Raw genomic sequence first — 19,540 nt, 5'->3', positions numbered from 1 at the left:
TGTGGTGATAGGGAAGGCCTGCTTTAGGTGGTGGCAAGAACGGGTGACGCAAGTGGCTGGTTGTTGTAGTCCATGTTACAGTTGATTACCACAAGTGCCAACCTGAAGGAGCATGTTGGCTTTCAAAACCCAAAGCATTTTTCATCGTAAGAAGCTGGAGCTTAAATTGGGAGTCCTTATACTTGTTTCCAGTTGCCCTAACAGTCAAAAAATTAGCTCCATCTTTTAATTTGTTTATTTTTTGTTATTTTTATTTTTGCTTTGGCAAAGGTAGTCCCAAATAACCTGCCTGACAAGATGATGTGAAAACAAGCTCCTCTTGAACACTGCTTGTGCTAGTCCCTGTTCTTACATACAGTGAGATTTTATAGCTGCTGTGGTCAGCAAAGCCTTGTGTGGCCAGATAGAGAGGATACTTAGGAGAAATTTTTTCAGTGAAGAATGTTGACTTTTCTGCAGCAAAAATGTAAGTGGAAAACCACAGGGTCTCACCGTGCTGCTGATGCTGAGGGATGCTTTGCTGCATGCGTGCAGCCTGCTTCACCTAGCCAGCCCCGCACACAAATGCCGTGTTGGGTACAGTTCCTGCTCCTCAACCCAGTACTCCCACACCAGATCATGCTGACCTTCATAGGGGGCAGCTGGGCCTTGTGGGAATCAAAGCCCGTGCCCCTGGAAACAACCGAGCAAGTGGCATGTGGAGCCCTGTTTCCCAGTGGCTGTGTGCAGAGGGGCTTGCTGAAGCTGCATTTTTAATGGTTGGCTATAAACAGCCCATTTTTACCTTTGCATACATCATGTACAAGATCCCTTCACTTCCTTCCTCTTTAAGTGCTGTCTTATGCATAGATTTGTCATTTACGCTCCAACCACATTTTGCATTATTACATTTTAATGATATTTGAAGTTTTCATACATATTTGAGTTCACTGATATAAATGAAAAAAGATAAATAATCAGCATACTTAGTTTATCTGATGACATAAAGATGTTCTGTCGTAACTGCCTATTTCTTGGATAAGATCAAACACAGTATCAAGTACTAAGAGAGGGTCCAAGTGCAGCTATCTATCTGAATGACTCTGCAGAGTCCTTCAAAGGCAACATCTGAACTTTGCAGTTTGGCCCCATTTGTACCTCAAATAAGAACTATTTAACCAATTCTACCCCTTAAACTGTGTAACCCATGGGTTTGGTTAAAATGAAAATAAGATCTGCCCCTCTCTTTTTTTCTTTTTACCCCTGGGAATGATCATCTCTCATTTTGGCTTTTTTTGAGGGTGCTCTGCATGATCTCGAGGGTCTACCGTCCTTGACCCTGCATCTACTGCTGTCTTAGGATCTGTTACAATCTATTAGGAATCTTGAGGCTTGAGGGCAGAATTTTGTGTAGGGATAAAAGATGCTTTCATGTTGGTGCTGTGGGATATATTTATTTTTTTTAATTCTTTCTCTCATTCTCCATTTCATGAAAATTCATTAATCTGTGACATTTAAAGACTCTGTCTGAGAGGTGTCTGGAGCAGCGGCCGGCTGCATACATCAATAGTTTCTCAGAGTCTGGCACTCTGTCAATATTTGGGGGCCTCAGTAACAGCACTTAAATGCACTGCCTGCCAACCGTCACGCTCTTAGCATGTCTGTAAGAGTCTGAATGAGCGGATATTAGCACGTCAAGTCCTTTCACAACTGGCAACACTTTAGAGACAAACTGCTTGGTAGGTATCTCTCCTCTTCCCTCCCCTCCTGTTTTCTGGCATGTCTTCTTTGTTTATCTGATGTGATTTATGTATTTACACACAAATATGCATCCTGTGAGGAGGCATTATAAATCCTGAAGCTGGAGGTGGTATTATGGCATAATCTATATAACAATGGAAATGGGCTGAAGCTGGATTTGGACCCAGAACCAGATTAAGCTTGGGTTGACTCTTGGGCCAGTTGAGTCAGGAATGGAGTTTTGTTTGGATTTCATGGTGCCAAAACCTTTAGAGTTTAGTTCCAAATAATGAGAATCTTGGACAAAAATTTTACAGGAAGTGCTACTGTGGCAATATTTCAACCAGCTCCAAACCAGAAGTGGAAAACAAGCCATTTCAAGACTTGGGTTGTATTCAAATCAAAGCTGTTAGAGCAGGTTCAGAATCCAGACCTTCTGTTCCTTTTTTAATCCTATCCCACTGCATAAATTGGATTCACAGCTGAATATTACTCTAGAATACCCATGAAACCTCCCTATTTAGTGGGAAAAAAAATCAGGGAAGTAAAATACAACTTTTGCTTTTTTTTTCCCTGTGTGGAATAGTAAGTACAGTAGCAGAAATTTTGATTCACAAATATTCATTGTATTCCTCCTCTCCACTCTTTTATTTGGTTGAACATTATGGGCAGAGAGCAATTGGTTTATTTTATGATGCAGTCACATTTATTTTCTCTTTACCCATTGTGCTTTGCCTTTTGCTTATTATGTTGCCGGGACCATGTCTCTGAAACCATGTTGTCTAAAGAAGTGAATGCCTACAGTGTCTGTGAGTTTAAGTTGGCTTCTTAGAGCTGAATTTTAGGCAGAAAGCAGTCTGTGAAACTCCATCCGAATGTTTCTAAATATCCTTCTTGGAATATTCTTTTTCAATCGTATCTCATGCCATCTGTACCAAAAGGAGATGAAGGGATGGCTGCAGAGTGAGCCCTTCGGTATGAACATTTCCACTACTGAATTTTGGGAACAAATTCTTTAAAGAATGAATTTGAACTTGGGAGCTCTCTGAAATTACATCCTTATCATTCCTCCTTCACCAAGTCCAGTAACACCAGCCAGAGTCCCTCAGCTGTGACCTTCAGCACATCCTTCAATGCTAGCTTGAGTCAACAACTTCTTAATCCCTTTCCAATAACATCCAGAAACTTTTTTCAATAAACTTCCAACCTTCCCCCAGTAACACCTGCCAAAATTTGGCATCATAACAAAATAGACAAAATTATTCTGCTAGAACCACCTTGCAGGAGTAAGTCAAAATAATAATGATAATAATAATAAAAGCTAAGTACCCCTTCTCAAACATTTCTTCACGCTTTTTAGCAGTCTCTTATCAGCTACCTTTATATTGAATTTTCCCATTTTTCAGCTACAGCTGCACCTGATCTCCATTTTCCTGTTTGTGTCCCCAGAGCAACTGCATTTGTACAGTATTTCGTCACCTGTTGAAAACAAAACAAAACAAAACAAAAGGAAACCTCTATGAAAGTTTACAAATGCCTCCGTGGAGCTAGTGAGTAACAAGGGAGGCATTTATCCCTGCTGCTAGGCCAGCAGCAGAGGGAAAACAAACAGTCTGAAGGCTTCTGTGAATATTGGTGATGCTTCTGGCTAGATGGCAGCAATGGCCAGTAAGTACAATCGGCAGGGAGAAGGATTTATTTTTGATTATAATAATTGCTCCTTTAGCATGGCGTGGAAGGGGGAGCAGGGGCACTGGTGTGCAGGGTGGGAATCGCTGCCTGCAGATGAGGCCTTTGGACAGAGCTCGGCCATGAGCAGCAGGGCTTGGAAGCCTTAAACAGCCCCCTAGCAGGAGGCTGCGAGCGAGGCTCAGCCTCACGGGCATGCAGGCTGCGAGATTGCTCTGCTGTCTCCTGGAGCCTGTCAGCAGCAGCATGGTTTTGCCTGTTAAAGAGCAGTTGTCGGGAGGATGGAGGGAAATAGTACTCCAAGATGCCTGAGGCACACAGGATTGGGCCCGCAGAGCAGATACAATCGCATATCCTCTACAGTTCTTCTTTCTCAGTCTGTACTTTGTTCTGCCTTTTACAATCTTGGCAAAGTAGCACACGAGCTTGAGGTAACCCACGCACCTTTTGTACCCAGGGAGTACATCTCAAGGCATAATGGGGCACATTTTCAGCTCCGTCCCCAGTGTTTTAAAAACGTGACTGACTTTATTGTCAGTGACAGCCCCGTGTGCTCTGAAAAAACTCCCCACCCCCAACCCCAGTGCTGTGTGTCGAACTTGAACGGTTCGTCATGTTGCATTCGTTTCTATTTCTGGATTGTTTATTTTCTAACGAGTTCTAAAGTCATCTTCTGGGTAAGCGAGTGGGCCCTGTAAGAGGTACGGGGTCTCCAAAGCAGAGGCAAGCAGACTTATTTATTTCTGCCTCACAAACTGTTTCTACCTCTTTACAGACCTGTTCTAGGAATACATTAGGATCTTGCATTTCCTATTCATAACAGTTGCAATTTTGTGGCCAAACCCCTGCACAGAGAATTTGGAGGTTCTTTCAACCCAGCTACCTTGCCCTCCCCGGAGGGCTGAATGGATTTGTCCCCAAATAATGGGGCATAAAAGTGCCAAGGGGATCTTAGGTGACAGACTTCATTCAGTACATGTCCCCGTTGGTTTCTAGTAGCTGTAAACAAGATGCTTTCTTTTACCACTGGAATTGATGAAACAGGAAAAATCTAGACTTGCTATCCATTCATATTTTACCTCTATTAATAAGTAATTCATTAAAAAGAAACTGATGGTCCCATGATGGACTACTAAATATATGCAAGTGAAACTATTGGCATTAAAAAGAGATTTGACTGCAGTCAAGCAGTTATTTATAAGATAAATAAATCATGGAGGCCCCAGCTGAGATAAGCAATCTATTGTGTTAGGTGCTGTACAGACACACTTCAGGAGGCAAATCTGAACCTGAAGAGCTTGGAGACAGCAGAGGCAAAATGTGGACAGAGAGACAACCATAAAGAAATGAAATAACTCTCCTTGAATGCACAGGCAGGGGCCGAACCAAGGAATGAAGGAATATCCCCTGCCTCCCTGGTCAAACCCATTTGCATTTGTCAGGCGGGTTATTCACTGTTGTGTGTATTGGAGCCATACTGTCTCTTCCCATGTAGAATGAATATTACAGAAGGCTGTGGTGAGGGCTGGTTTGCTCTGCTACACTGGAAAGAGGGCTGTCAGAAATCTGCTGCTTGCAGTTGCTAACTACAAAGAGTTAGGAGCCATCCCCAGAGAGGCTGACACCAGATACACAGGAACATGCCTATAACCTCAGCCATCTATATCTGAGCCCTCTCCTTACGCTCCTGCAGCCTTCTGCTGGCCTGAGGTTCACCATCAGGGTGCCTCCAGCAGCCAGCACCAATGCCCGGTGGCTGCACTGCCTCTGCACCTCGCTAACAAAGTCCAGAGCTGATGGACTCACGGTTTAGCCTGGTTTTAGCATGGTTTTAGCTTTAGATCTGTGTAAAATTGTTGAGTGTAATATTTTATTTGCTGAAAGCTGCTAGTCTCAGATATGGGTTATCCAAAACTATGAAAAACAAACAAACTGGGGGAAAAAATAAAAGAGAAATGTTTTGGAAAGCCAAAAAATTGGGGGTTTGTATTTCTAAACGAGATTCCTGGTTTTGTTTTGAAATAAAGTCTACTTTAATTGAAACGTATCTAATGCAAACAAATGGCTACCCCAATTTATAAAACTCATAGGTGTTGTTTTTCCTTTCAGTGTTCACAGTTTGGTCAGCAACCTAAATAAATCAGTTATTTGCACAACTCTGATTCTAATTAGAATGTAGGGCCCTGGGGACTTGGGCTATATATTTCAATACAGTACATATTTATAATGCCAAATACCCTCCAAGGTACTCCATATATAATAATAGCAAGCCATCCAGTACCCTGGGGATATGAGGGCATTGGGGAAGACCCAATGCCTTTTAGCTGTTAGTTTTTTATTTTCAGTTGTAGTAGTATTTTGGAGGGTATTGCTTACAAGATGAAATTTGCATTTATTTGAGCTACTTACAAATGGGATTCACTGCAAAGCTATCATTAAAGGGAAATAAAGCAGAAGAAGGAACAAAAGACACATTCTCAGCAAAGTTTGATATGTAGACACTTTCAGAGATCCTTGGTGCCACAGGAAAAATGTCGTCATCTCACTTTAGCACACCCCCACTCCCCAAATCCTGGAAAGCAAGCAGGTACAGGGGCTGTTTGTAAAGTGCTGTGATGCAAATGCTGGTCAGCGGTATTGTTGGCTATTTCCAGACAAACCTTGCAAGCCTTGTTAGATAAAGTCTTACAGGACAGGGTAAGGCGTTGGCTGCTTGGCATCGTCAGTCTCATTCATCCTGCTCCTTTTTGGCAGAATTGCCCCACAGTCTGAGCTCTGATCCACAGAGCACTCTGCAGTGCTGCAGCCTGCAATCTGGTGGTGAAGTTCTCTGTACTGTGTGGGCTTGATGCGGTTTTTGACTCTGCCCCAGTCTCAGCTGAATCGTTCAGGTGTATGGCCCTTGCAATCTTTCTCTAATGAAATTAATTTCTTTGTGCGAGCCCAACTGGTTTGCTGGGTTAGTGACAGAGAAAGACTCCTGTAGGATTGCTAGGCCTTGACTGCTAAGGCCTTGAAGATTAGCTTTCTGATGGAGAACTCTTCAGCATTCACATCCCTTGGCTGAAGAACAGTAACTGTAGAAAGCACTAATACTGTTGCTTGATCCAGTGACTGCCAAATAGGGAGCCCTGGATAAAAAGTAAGAAACAAGGTTTGACCAAGCCCTCTCTGACTCCCCACCTATACTCCTTGATGAGGTCAGCTTTGTGCATGTCTCTGGAAATTTCTCTTGACATCTGTGAAGGTCCTGCGTTGCTGTGTCCTTGGGTCCAAAACTCTGGGGCATTGCTGAGCAAAACAGGGGTCTGCTCTGAGCTGTCACATTTCTCTCTCACTTCCATCACCTTTCAGCTGCCACATTTAAAATTATCTGCTAGTGGGTGCCATGAGATTCAAGATAAACTGAGATGTGGTAGGAAAAAAGGGTAGATGAGATGGGTGGGACTAGAAAATTGTATAAGAATTGTGTAAGGGAGCTGAGAGCATGCCGTGGAAGCATGTAGGAGAATGGGCAAACAATTTTACTGAGTACACGTGCATGTAGAGCATAAGGAGCTGCCTTCATTAGCCTTCATTTGTTCAGGATATCTGCTGTTGCATTTTGGCAGTCCTAAATCATAAGTCCAATCCTAACACTCTGTTCGCAGTGTTACACATTGCCTCTGAGACTTGCAGCCTCAAGGAGAGGTGCAGGAGCATGGGTTCTCCTGCTGTTGCCGTCAGTACCCTGGTGTAGAAAATTTTGGAAAAGTGGGATTTTTACTGCTGGTGGATGCTGTCTTCTTTGTGCACTGACTGCTACTAAGACCAAGCAAAGGCTTGTCTAGACCAGAGCTCAGGGTTACTTATTATCCTCATAATCCCTTTCCTGTTACCAACAGCAGTGGCTGATGTGGATAAGTCAGGAGGGATCGCTCACATCATGGGTAGCCTCTTTCGTATGAACTTCATTAAGCTTTGGACAATTAGCTCAAGATGCGTGATTATTTTGTTTGTTCGAACAGCAAGACAAGCAGAGTCTCCTCTGAGTGTTTCTTTCAAGCAAACCAGCATGACTGAAAACTGGGAGCTTGCCAGAAAACGTTACGTGAAATAGTAGTGGCAGGTTCATCTTAGTGTGGGCGGAGAGAGAGCTGTACCCTCTCTTTTACTACTTCAAACATGTAGTGTCCATATGCCGTAGATGAGCTGGTTTAGGGATGGAGTATGAAGGCTACTACTTGATCTACTTCATGCAAACACTGTGTGTGTGCTGTAGATAGATAGTCTGGTGGAGATGAGTATCAGCTGTTGATGCAGTCCAAACACACCGCATCAATATTCAGTGTGCTATAGACAGCCCCGTTTTTCTCCTTTATATTTACTGTTAGTACACAGAGCCAAATACTACCAAAAAAAAAAAAAAGGAAGAAAAAAGAGGGGGGTGTCACATGATTAAATTAATTCCATTAATTATTTAGAAACAATCAAAGGAAATACAAGACATCTGGCTTTAAGCCCAAACAACTCATGGCACTGCTGTTGCCTTGTAACCTCATCAGCTCTTAGTCCAGTCATCTCTCTTCTTCTTTCATTAAGGACACAGGAGATGCCCCCCCTTCTTTCCTGCCTTATTTCTGGCAGCTTGGAACACAGATCACAAGACTGGACTATACAGTTGTCTGACTCTGTGTGTAGAAAATCTGATTAGTTCTACGATGAAAAGGCACCCCCCCACACATCCCTATGGTATACAATAGTGTTTGATTACCAGTGTGTTGTAGCCATAGGTCGCGTTTCCCTCTTCATCTCAGCATCAAGAACTAGCTGCTGTAGGAGGAAAAATACTGTTGTTACGGCAAGGGCTCAAAGTCATTAAACGTGCGTGTTGCGTCGGGCAGCATAAAACATATATCCCAAGATTGTGTAAGAGGACTGTGGCAGCACCAGAAATAGAGCCTGGGACTTGGGTTACCCAGTTCAGTGGCCTTGGCATTCTCCTTTCCCTGGCTGAGGCCAGTGGTCCTAGCCTTTGTAGCTGCTGCCAGGCGTTTTCCATTGGAATGATTTTTCAGTGGAAATTCTCTTTCTTGAAATATAAATTTTCCTTGGGAGTAACTGTTTTACCCAAGAAAAGTCAAAACAAGTATTTCCCAACTGCTGGTTCTGGAAGGCTCTTTACTCTTTTTTTCTCTATTTTCTAGCTAGTTAACAGAAAAATTCCATTTCAGTTATCTCAGAGGCAAATTTTTGTGGAAGCACCTTATCATGGGAAAAAAGACCCACATTTCTGTTTTCTCATTCCAGCTCAAGAGCAGGAAGCTTTTGCCCCCCAGCCCCAGCGATTACATCTTCACTAAAAGATAGGGCCATTTTCTGTTCATCTCTGGTCCTTGGTTTTATTAGTATAAATAATTTAATCATGCAGTTCTCATGTTCTGTAGCTAAATTAGTATATACAACTTCCTAAAACAGTTTTACAGTTATTGGAGCAAAACAAAGGTTCTCACTGGTCATGAGGATTCCACTTTTCTGTGTACTGGTGAATGTGGACCCATTTTGATTAGTAGCCATTGTGTCGAAGTCATTCTCATTATGTCTACTGTTAGTGGAGAGGCACTGACTTTCATTTTCTTGCTTTAATCGGAAAAGCATAGTTTCACTGGCTGTTGTTCCCTTAATGGTTGCTGAGAGTTGCATTGAAGAACACTTGTTTTATGAAAAGGCATTGAAACTTCTATCACAGTAAGGATATCTAGGCCGTCTTTGCCTACTCTCGACTACTGTTTTGAAGATGCACATTCCCAATTATCTGTTAAAAAGTACCCCTGAAATGAAATAAGCTTCCCTAGCTCTGAAAAGCTTACTTGAGACTACTGCTCCCTATTGCTTGTACTATTCCATAGCCTACACTTTGTCCTCAGAGAATGATGGCATCAGATGAACATACTGGCTGTGATTTTTCAAAGTATGCAGTTACCCGCATTTGGTTCCCACTGCATTTGATGTGTGTTAACACTACCTTCAACAAAGGCGGTTAGGCCCATGTGGAAGGCTTTAAAAACAAAAACCAAACCCCACTTCTAGCACCCTGGGCTATTTGCAGGCAAGGACATATGTTGTAATTGCTTATGCTGCTTTACAAAGTGTTTGTCGGAGGTGCTTAGCCTGCTCCATGAGTAACAGTGTAGTTCATTTTGATGACATGATAGGTATATTTCTTTAATGTTGTCCTTTTAAGTTTATCATATGTTTTCAAAATATTGTATCCCTTGGAGCTGAATTTAAACAAATATCCTGTAAAATAAAAAAAAAATCTCTCAGTTTAAGCTATTCCAAGATTTCATATATTTGTTTATTTCCTCACACTGAAGGAAATTAATTTTGTTGTCCTCAAAAGCAGTCGTTACGTGCAGTTTGTTGTTTATGTAAAACTTACATTTTTCTTCCCTTTTTCTTCTCTCCCTTTACTTTGCCTTTTCCTAACATCTACATGGCGTGCTGATGGCAAGAGCAGCAGTGGTTGGCAGTTTTCCTCAACTTTGCAAGAGACAGAGAGATTTGGTTGGAATGAAACCTTGCTCTCCGAACAGTCTGCTTGAGATGCAGCATTGAAAGGTATCATCTCATTTTCTGTCTTAAAACCAAAGATGAAAACCACAAACAGGTAGAAATTTCAGTGCCAAACCACCTGTTGATTCACAGCAGAAAAGCCCTTTGGCAATACATTTTTCACTGTTTTCAGTTGGAACATTTGTGTGGCAGGTACCCACAGTATCTGTCTGTACCTGCAATTTTGGTAAAGAGGCTGATTCAATTGGGAAGGTTTGGAGTGAAATTTGGGTTATTAGATGGACAAAGACTTTTCTGATCTTGGTCTTGTTTTTTGACTAGAGGAACATACATCACTCATATAAATTGCTCCAATATTGAAGGTACCAAACCTGAAGTCACCTGCTGTGCATCATAGAGGAAAAAGAGATTCATTTAAAGTGCTGTGTTTGGAAAGTCCGGATTTGCAATTGCATCATATCCTGGTGTATGGTGAAACTGTGAAAACAAAAGTTGCGCAATACCCTGTTAATAGTATCATTTCTTCATCTTTTGAGAGCACTAGAATTCCAAAAATCATTCAAAATCAAGCTCAAATGTTATCCTTGGACTGCTATACGTATGCTCCCTGTGACACGTGCATTACAGAAACAGCCACTGTGTGTTAATATGGCATTAAGATTTTGGACTCCACCCACAAAAATTAATAACATCCTTGAAATAAGAGTGATGTAGCATGCTGACACATTCAAGTCCATATGTTCCTGGACATGTGTCCTCCAGTGCATGATAGAACTAGAATTCCCAGATATTCTTATTTTTCTTATTTCCTGTAAAGCCATGCTGAGAAACTAGGAGAATGTAAATGATGGCAGGCTGGCAGGCTTTGGCCCAAGGAGAGCTGGACAGCGGAACCGTATTTTACATTTTTACGTGCTCTTATCTGTTTTATTCTGCTAGTAGAACTAGTTGACTTCCATGGATTTGCATAAGTGTAATTTAGAACAGACTTGGGCCATGCTATTTATATTTGTGCAGATTGCTTCATGTTTGTGAAACAATTATTTCCTGTGGATCTGCAGCATTGACCAGTGTTGTGCAATGCTTTCATATGTATATATGACTGGTTAAAACACAAAATATGTTTTGAAGCAACATGACAAGGAACAGTAAAAGCTGTGCAGTAACTGAGCTACCCTTGGCTGTCCATATAATGTCCAATTAATGTGGTTACTGTGCTCTGAAGCCCTTCCAAAGCTGAATAAGACATTCTGAAGCCTGGCAAAATACACATTTTTTTCCCAATTTTTCGAAAGATTCCCATTACAGATGCTACAATGACATGAGGACACTGTAATACATATCTTCAGTAGCAGTAACAATGAAGGGTGTGAAGTATATCCCCAAAACCTGAAGGTGTGAATTCTAACCATCAGTGAACTGTGTGTGAGAATTCTATGTAGTAAAACCTAATTCTGTGCTGAAGGGGAACGCTGTGAACTCCCAGCATAAAATAAAAGATGTTCTGTTCTCTACTGCACTATCCTGAGCCAAACTCAGCATCTAAAAGCCAAGCAGGGTTCTTTCATCACCAGTCATAAAGATGCTGTAAGTCAGATTGTCCCCTCAGGCTATATTTTGACAATGTAGCAAATCGAGCTTTAGGAACTTTCTACCAGATCGAGAACTCTTGTCACCTCAAAACACAAAGCACGGATCCATTATAAATTCATTCTTTCTGTTGAAGATTTTTTTTTTTTAAATGGTTTGACGCTTTGACTTTATAGCAGCAAACTGCATGCCTTACCCGGTATCTTATGTTCCCTGCTGCTATCACTAAAACATATAAGAGCAGGCATAAACGGGATCTCATGCCCTCACATGATCCAGATGAAATCTGCACTGTGGAGTTAGCCATTAGTGCATAGCCTGGTAATGTTGTTAATGATCAAGCACCATCAGCTCAGTTACTCCTCTGCATTTCGTTGTCTTCCTGTTGTGTCCTTATTGCACCAGCCTACCCGGTAAGGTTGCACAGGCAGCAGTAAGAGCAAAATCTCATCTGTGTTCAGAATGGGATTGGAAAATATGTTGGATTTGGTATATGTGTATCAGCACCTCCAAGTCAGTGAGCTGTGTTGAGAAGAGTGCAAAAAGCGAAGTCTTGTTTCTTTCACTAAATGAAGCCAGACTGATACAGGAAAAGTACAAGGACAAATTCCTTTTCATATAAACACTAGAGAAGCTAACAGACAGACAAAGCTTCGGAGTTTTGATTTTAGTATGAGTTTGGCCAGAATTAAAATTCGTCTAAAATTCTTATTGTTTTCTTCTGCCCTCCTCCCATTGCTTTTCTGTGTTGTGTGATGAATGCATCATGCCCAGATTTTGCAACTGTAGCTTTGTGCTTAAAAGCCACACTGACACAATGAATGCCTTTACTAAATTATATTTCAGAACTCTGGGTGTTTGTAGTTTGGAAAGGCAGAGCTGCTTGCAAAATTTTCAGTTTCAGAAATGTTTTGCACTTGAACCTATACGATTTCCTTTGTCTTGGAGGGCCAAGGTGATTCTCAATCCGATGATCTTGGTCTCCTGGAATGAAGAGGGGAAGAGGAGGGAAGAACTTTCCAACGATACTGTTGATAGTGCTATCTTTAAAATATATTATTTGAAGTTTTGAGAAGTTTTTTATTTGCTTTTATTTTCTCTCTGACCTAATTAATTTTATGGGACCTCTCCATGGACACAATTTATATGACAAATGAATTACATTAAAATTTGCTGTCATGGTATGAAACCCCTTGTTTATGGTAAATTTAAGATATTTCTGCATACTTCCCTCCATAAATAGTGATCTACCAGTGATACTTTGTCTTCTTTATTTTTCAGATAGTTTGGAGTGTATAGTGACTTATTGTCAGTATTAAAAATACTAAAAAATATTCATAAAAGGGGGAAGCATTATTATAATTCAGCAGTGGTTAGCAAAAAGAAGTGTCACTAACTGGGAGGTTAAATTCATAGCTTAGTCTAGAATAAAAACTTTAACCACAAGTCCGTGTGTTGTAGGAAGGTAAAGGACAGACCATTTTTATTGTTGTATTCAGGACTGTCCCATCTGCAGTATTTGTGTTAATGGTGCTATTTAAACGTTTGAAGCCCATGAATCCTTTGAATACCTGATCAAGCCCTCCCCCCCCCCTTTTTTTTTTCATATCTACCCAATCTACTGACTTCAGTAAGATAATGCACACATTAAAATATTTACCTTTGGCTTCCAAGGCTGTATGCACTTTTCTGAAGGATTAGAGATGTGAGGGATGTACTACTCCTGGTGAAAACAATAGGTGTTTTACTAACAAGAGCAGGAGCTGTTTTGCAGTAATTTGGGGCCCAAAATACAAGTTTGGAATTTACTTGGATTTTTAAAAAAATCTCCAGTAGCATTGCAGTTAGGTACTTATTCCTGAGGTTGGATAGTGACACTAAGTTTACTTTTCCATAGAGAATGAAATGCAGAAAATAGTTTAAATGGGGATAAAGTGATGCACAATAAATCTTTTAACAATTTTTGCTTTGGTTACATAGAATAATTCAAGGAAGGGAACTTTTCTGGTAAAAATGCACTAAGCAGGGCAAAACATCCTAGCATTAATTCATCAAAATATTCAAACCAGTGCTTGAAGTCAAGCCTGTGCTCCAATGCTGTATGGTTGTGGGATGTCTGTGCCCTGTCACAGGTTTTTTGACCAGAACGTGGCCAGGCTTCGCTGGCAAACCAGCATCCTGAGCAGGATTTGAGGAGCATCTTTTGTTAACTGCGATGAGCTGTGGAGCTGGCAAATTTGCCTAAGGGGATGATAGCAGGGAAAGGATATTGTGCCTGGATTGTATTTCTAAACACTGGATGCACTTTTTTTTAAGTTTTCTATTTCCATCCTGCATTCCCTGCTTTTATAAAGGACTCCTACGTAATTTCAGAATTAAATTACCTCACTAGCAGTTTTGTGGCCCTCATAAATATGATGAAGACTGACTCCCTCTGTCTCACTTTTTCTTGTGGTGCTTAACTGTCTTATGGCATGTTAAAAATCTTCCTTCGGCGTCAAGACAGCATATTTCTTTAGTTAAAGATAAGGTTCAGAGGCAAATATAAAATAGTTATTTATGTTAGATCTGCACTAACTCTGACTTCTTTTTTTTTGTGATGATAAGTTATTTTCCTTTCTTTAGATGGATTAGAGAGAACGTGGTGCTGTCCCACAGTCCCCAGCTTTAATTTGAAAATGGATCAAGTTCAGGTTCTGACACACTTGGCAGAGCACCATCGTTTTTCTACCCCTCCCTCAATCTGGGCCATAATTGTGGATATCCTGTGGACTGCAGCCCAGAGACTGCCAGTACTGGGAGCATATGGAATGGAAGAGATGATGGCAATAGCTGCGTAGCTTGACCTGACATTTGCCTTGTTTCTCAGCCACAGAGTGCGATGGGGGGAGCAGAGGGTCTAGTGTGAGCTGCAAAAAAGTCGTTGTGGTTTTGAGGTACAGTCACCCTACCTGACTTGGATATTGATACTAGGTGCTGTTGGCAATTTTTATATATATGTACAAATAAGGGGCATTTTAAATGAAGAGAAAGAAAGCAAATAGATAAAGTCATACTCTAGCTAATTCCACTGCTTACGGTGAAGTTGCACTGTGGATAGATGTTAACCCCATAAAATCCCTAGGTCACAGATAGCCTTATGACAGACCCTGATAGCTTTGTGGAGACAGATTATGTCAAGCCCTCAAATTTGGAAATATAGCAATTCCTCTGTAGTAAGATTGCAAATGAACACCCATTTGGAGATTGCCAACATTATCACAGTTTGTCAGGGTGATCTCACAGCCCACAGAGCGCCGTAAGAGATTGCTTTACAAGTTCTGAAAGATTAGAGTGTTGAAGTATGTGACACTGGAATGATGCTTTGATGCCTGGCTTTGTCAGTCAGCCAGACAAATAAATAATATCCACTTTTTATTAGTGTAAAGCATAACAGGTAATGTAAATGTATAGAGAAACATTTCTTCGCTGCAGCTACGCTGAGCACCAAAATGTAGGCTAAACAAAAATGGGATGTGTTAATGTCAAATCCTTAGAACAGGCAGTTGCATGCGTACGTATGTCAGTAACTGCAGTACGGCACTTATTACTATTTCAGCAGGTAGTACTTTAAAGCATGAGCATTATTGCATGGCTAAATGAAACAGCAAAAATGATTTGTCAGTCTTGGGTTTTGGTCATCTACTGAAACGAAAACATATGTTCTAGTAAATGAGGAATGGAGTTCTGGCTAGCAAGGAGCTGAAGTGCAGAAGCCTTGGGTTCCACTCTTCAGAAGAAAGCAACACAGCTGTGCAGTTCGGATGTGGCATGGAGGTTAAACAGAAGAAGAGTACAAAATTCAGTATTTCTTCCATGGCAGGAACTATGGAAAAGTGTTTGGGTAACGTGGAGACTGTCAGAGTTTTGTTATGAGTTTCAGGTACTTAAAACTTTAGAGACCAAAGTGAGAATAATCTCAAAACGTATAACTGGCCTTTTTGACTTTCTGCATCAACTGAATTTAACAGGCTACATTTCTTCCAGATTTGTTCAACATTCATCCCAGGTTTCCATAAATGATACATGGTCTGAAAACCACTTGTGGTTTTTTCCTCATATAGGAACCATTTACGTTGTAAAGGGTTCCAAACAAGGCAAATTTGTCAGTCCATGTGCCAGTCCTTAGCAATAGATCTGATTTATGTCAGCTCTCAGCCTTTAAACTTTGTGGAACAGGAGGTCTAAACAGCACATTTGTTGCACTTGTTCGTTCTTACACCATTACGTTGTAGGATCAGGATCAGCTACAAACTTCTGCATCACTGATCCACCTGCAGGTAGAAAACCATCATTCTGCAATTGTCTCCTGCCTTGACACCAGATCATAATTTATCCTTGACCTTTAGAGTTTTTGCCCCTATTTCTCCATCCTTATCAGTAGCAAAGTACTCACAGGTACCCAAGCATTAGTTAGTGATTGCTTACACAAACCTTGAGAAGCTTGAATGAAAGACCCTGTGTAAGGGCATAGAATTTTTATGACTGTTATTAACTGAATGCCTAAACCTAGACAATGTATTTGCACATGTAAGTAATTATGATGCACTTCAAGGCATTCTGTTTGTAATGCTTTGTAATGCTTTGCTCTCCATTTCCTACAAATCAAATTACTGAGGGATAGATTTGATTTCCACATCATTTTGAAAATATTTTCTTTTTCTTTTTTTTAATTTCCTTTGTATTAATTTTTTTCAAAGTTCAAAACACAACCAACTGTGACTAAATGCATAAAACCAAACAAAAAAAACCTAAAGTATAACAAAATTAAAGACAGCCTAAGATGATATGCAGCAAACAATGTAAATCATACCTAACAAACATGGTTGTAATAATATACCTTATCCATGTCTGATCCACTAATAACAAATACTTATTCAGAGAACAAATAACTCATTCTTCTTCTTAGTGAGAGAGAGAGAGAAAGGCAATCCCCAAATTCAAATTATATCTTGCAGTCCAAACAAATATGAAAAACCTGCCAAATCTTCTTATAGAAGTCCCAGCAATCTTGTATTTTCATTGTATCTTTTGGGAACAATAAGATTGGGAGGAGGGGAAAAAAGGCCAGTTTTCACTGGGAATGTGGGGCCTGATTTTGTACCTTTTCCATGAGAAGTCCATACTGCCTTCTGTTGAAAGGTTTCTGTTGTGGATACTGGACTCAGACCAAAACCAGAGGGCTCAGGCTGGGGCTGCTTTTAATAATAGGGGTTTTTCCCCTCCCTCATGAGAAGTTTCTTCAGAAGTGTAGGCTTGACAAGATTTCTTTGAGAATAAAGATTGCTACTAGAATATAATTAATACTTTCCTCTCTGCAACATGGCCAAATAGGTTTTTGCCATCTTCCCATTTCCTTTCTGGTTGCAGAAGTAATTATTATTTGTTTAACAGAAAAACAGCATCCTCCCTGTCCTATATTCAGGGTGCATCACCATCTTCTTCAGTTCCCTGCAGCACTTCGTCGGGCTCTGTTTACTTCAGTTGGATTCTGAGCCGTGAGATGCCACTGATGTGGTGATGACAGGAGTACTTGCAGAGGGGCAAAAAGGCAGATTTTCAGGTATCTTGCAAGCCATGGTATACCTTATGTGTCATGCAGTGTCTGTCATTTGTGACCAGATCCTGACCCAGCTAGCTGTGATGCCAGCTTCGCCATTTCCCCCGCTAGTGTGAGAGCAATTTTTGCCTCATTGCCTTCTGATGAGAATTCATTTCTAATAACATTTTTAAAAAAATGTATGAAAGATTTGCCTTGCTCTCTCTTACATCAGGGACTTTGGGGTAGAAAACACCTGTCTTTCTTGTGTCTCTTCTGTCGACATTTTTGTGCTTTGTACTTGTCACCCCTTCCCCGTGGGCTGTGGTCACTTGTTTGGTAAGAGCTTTAGCTCTCTGCACTTCTACACTGGTGAAGCTGCTGCGGTTGTGGGGGCTCTGTGCAGGGAGGTGTAGCAGGGTACTGCTGGGTGTCTTTGGATTTTAGCTCCAGGTTTTATGTGATTCCACTCCTCCCAAGCCAGCCCCTTTGCCTGCTCCTCTCCTGCTGCTCCCACGTGTTCCCTTAGCTGTTGTTCTACCCAAAATGTCTCCGTGCTGCCTCTCTCATAGGGTGCCCCCACCACACACGTGGGCTGGTGGTGCCACAGGGCTCAGCAATGGCAGGGTCGAGGAGAGAAGGCAGGGAGATGCATTGGCCTTCCCTAGCCTTGCACCCTGTCCTTCACAACATCTTGTGATGAATGCTTTGGAGAGAAGAGCAAGACGCTCAGCAATGATCGATGCCAGAATGACCTGAGCACTTGATTTATGTTGGAAACTTGAGGGGAGTTTCTCATATATTCTCAATATATGTATAAATACCTAAATCATTTTGGGATCCTGCTATTCTCCTTGCCTAGGGTATTATGGTCATGAATTTTACAATTTCCAGATGATATTTCTTGCCACTATTATTACTTGAGGTTTAAAAAGCTCCATCAGTGCGTGGTGCTCTGCACCTGTCCAGGAGTATCGGCTGCTTCTTACAAAGACCCACAGTCCAGTATATGCAGATAACATGAATGCATAACAAGAACATAAGGAGATGAGTAAGATCACTAGAGTGATGTAAGGTAAGGAAGCATTTTTAGATCTTCTCCTATCATGAACTTCAGGTTGAATTATATCAGCATCAATTTCCATTTAAAACCAAAGTCACAGAAATTCCTCAACAGCATAGCCAAGAAATACGCCTTAAAAGCGTAACCGAAGCCGAGCTGATACAATATCATGTCCCAGTGTGTGAGATCCCAGCTAACTGCCCCTTAAATTGTTTTTTGTTGAGGAATACCTGATTCCACCAAAACATGATTTCCTAAAACACCTTTTCCTTTCAGGCTTTAAAAAAGAACCTTATTAGCTAGAACGTAAAATATAAGAGAGAACTGGCTGTAACAGCTGCAGAAACAGAGATGCCAGCTTCAGATACAGAGCAATCTCCTAGCAGTGGGCAAGCAGTCCTTACTCCCTTCTCATTGCCAGGGATAAATTCTTAATGAGCTTTGTATGTGTTCTCTTTGAGATAATTATTAAATGTAAGATACCTGGCCTTTCCCCCCCTGCATGTGTATAACATCCTGACAGGGGAAAGAACCCTTTAAGAAGGATTTGGGAAAGGAAGGATGTTTGTGGCACTTGTTGTGAGAGGCTGTGGAGGGCAAATTGACCTCTGTGGTGGATGGACTTGATGGGGAAGGAGATGAGGTAACAGGAGAAGAAAATGAAAATTCAAGTATAGGCAGAGCCTCAAAGGTCAGACGTAGATTAGAATTTATCTTTATAGGTTCTGACTTTTCACTGCAAAATTATCTCCATTCTGAAGTAAAGGCCTAGGTATTTAACCCATAGTGTTTTTGTAAGAATGTATGCCTATCTGTAAAGAGACAGTGTGCCCAGAACATGGTTTAGTGAATGCAGAACATGTCTATCAGTTACATCTCGGCTGTATTTTCTTTTCTTTCATTTTTCTTTACAGCCATGAGACAAAAATTCTTTGTATTTAAATAAAAATTAAATATCTGATACTGGTGTCATTCTTTGATTAAGAAAGCTGAAGCTATAGGCCTAAGCCTATAGTGCCTGTTGTTCTGTTGGGCTCTGCCTTAGTCAAAATGGCCAAAACATCAGAGACAAAGAGGCTCCTGGATTTAGCCTGCAACACAGCTGCACTGGCCTACAAGATGAGAATTGAGTTGCACACTGAAAATATGGTTGAACTGATGGTGTGCTGGCCCAGCATGGTGTCATCTGAGCTACGCTGACACCTGCAGTTCATCTTTCCTGATCAGGGTAGGAATTTACACATCTCTGTTCAGATCTAGTGTCTTGTCTGGTGTTTGCATCTCTCTCAGCTTGTCCATATTTTACTTGTTTTCATGGTCTTGGATTTTAACCTCGTTGGATTGTG

General features: G+C 41.1%; 1 protein-coding gene across 21 annotated transcripts in view; it reads left to right on the top strand.

Annotated features, from left to right (window-relative positions):
• The window catches only part of ZBTB20 (zinc finger and BTB domain containing 20), a 453,552-nt gene that overhangs the window by 281,011 nt on the left and 153,001 nt on the right, over positions 1-19,540 (top strand). For 17 of the 21 annotated variants that reach the window (XM_035541102.2, XM_035541088.2, XM_035541086.2 and 14 more), the window contains one exon: positions 9,908-10,008. The exons of 3 other annotated variants lie outside the window; for them this stretch is intronic. The gene's annotated coding sequence lies outside the window, so the exon portion shown is untranslated. Of the gene's footprint in view, positions 1-9,902; positions 10,009-19,540 lie in introns of all 21 variants that reach the window. One more of the 21 variants, XM_035541093.2, reaches the window with a different exon arrangement.

This window comes from Cygnus atratus, chromosome 1 (genome assembly GCF_013377495.2).
Source record: "Cygnus atratus isolate AKBS03 ecotype Queensland, Australia chromosome 1, CAtr_DNAZoo_HiC_assembly, whole genome shotgun sequence".
In the NCBI taxonomy this organism is placed as follows: Eukaryota; Metazoa; Chordata; class Aves; order Anseriformes; family Anatidae; genus Cygnus; species Cygnus atratus.
Note: the sequence above shows the minus strand (reverse complement) of the source record. Positions and strands in the feature narration are given on the sequence as shown.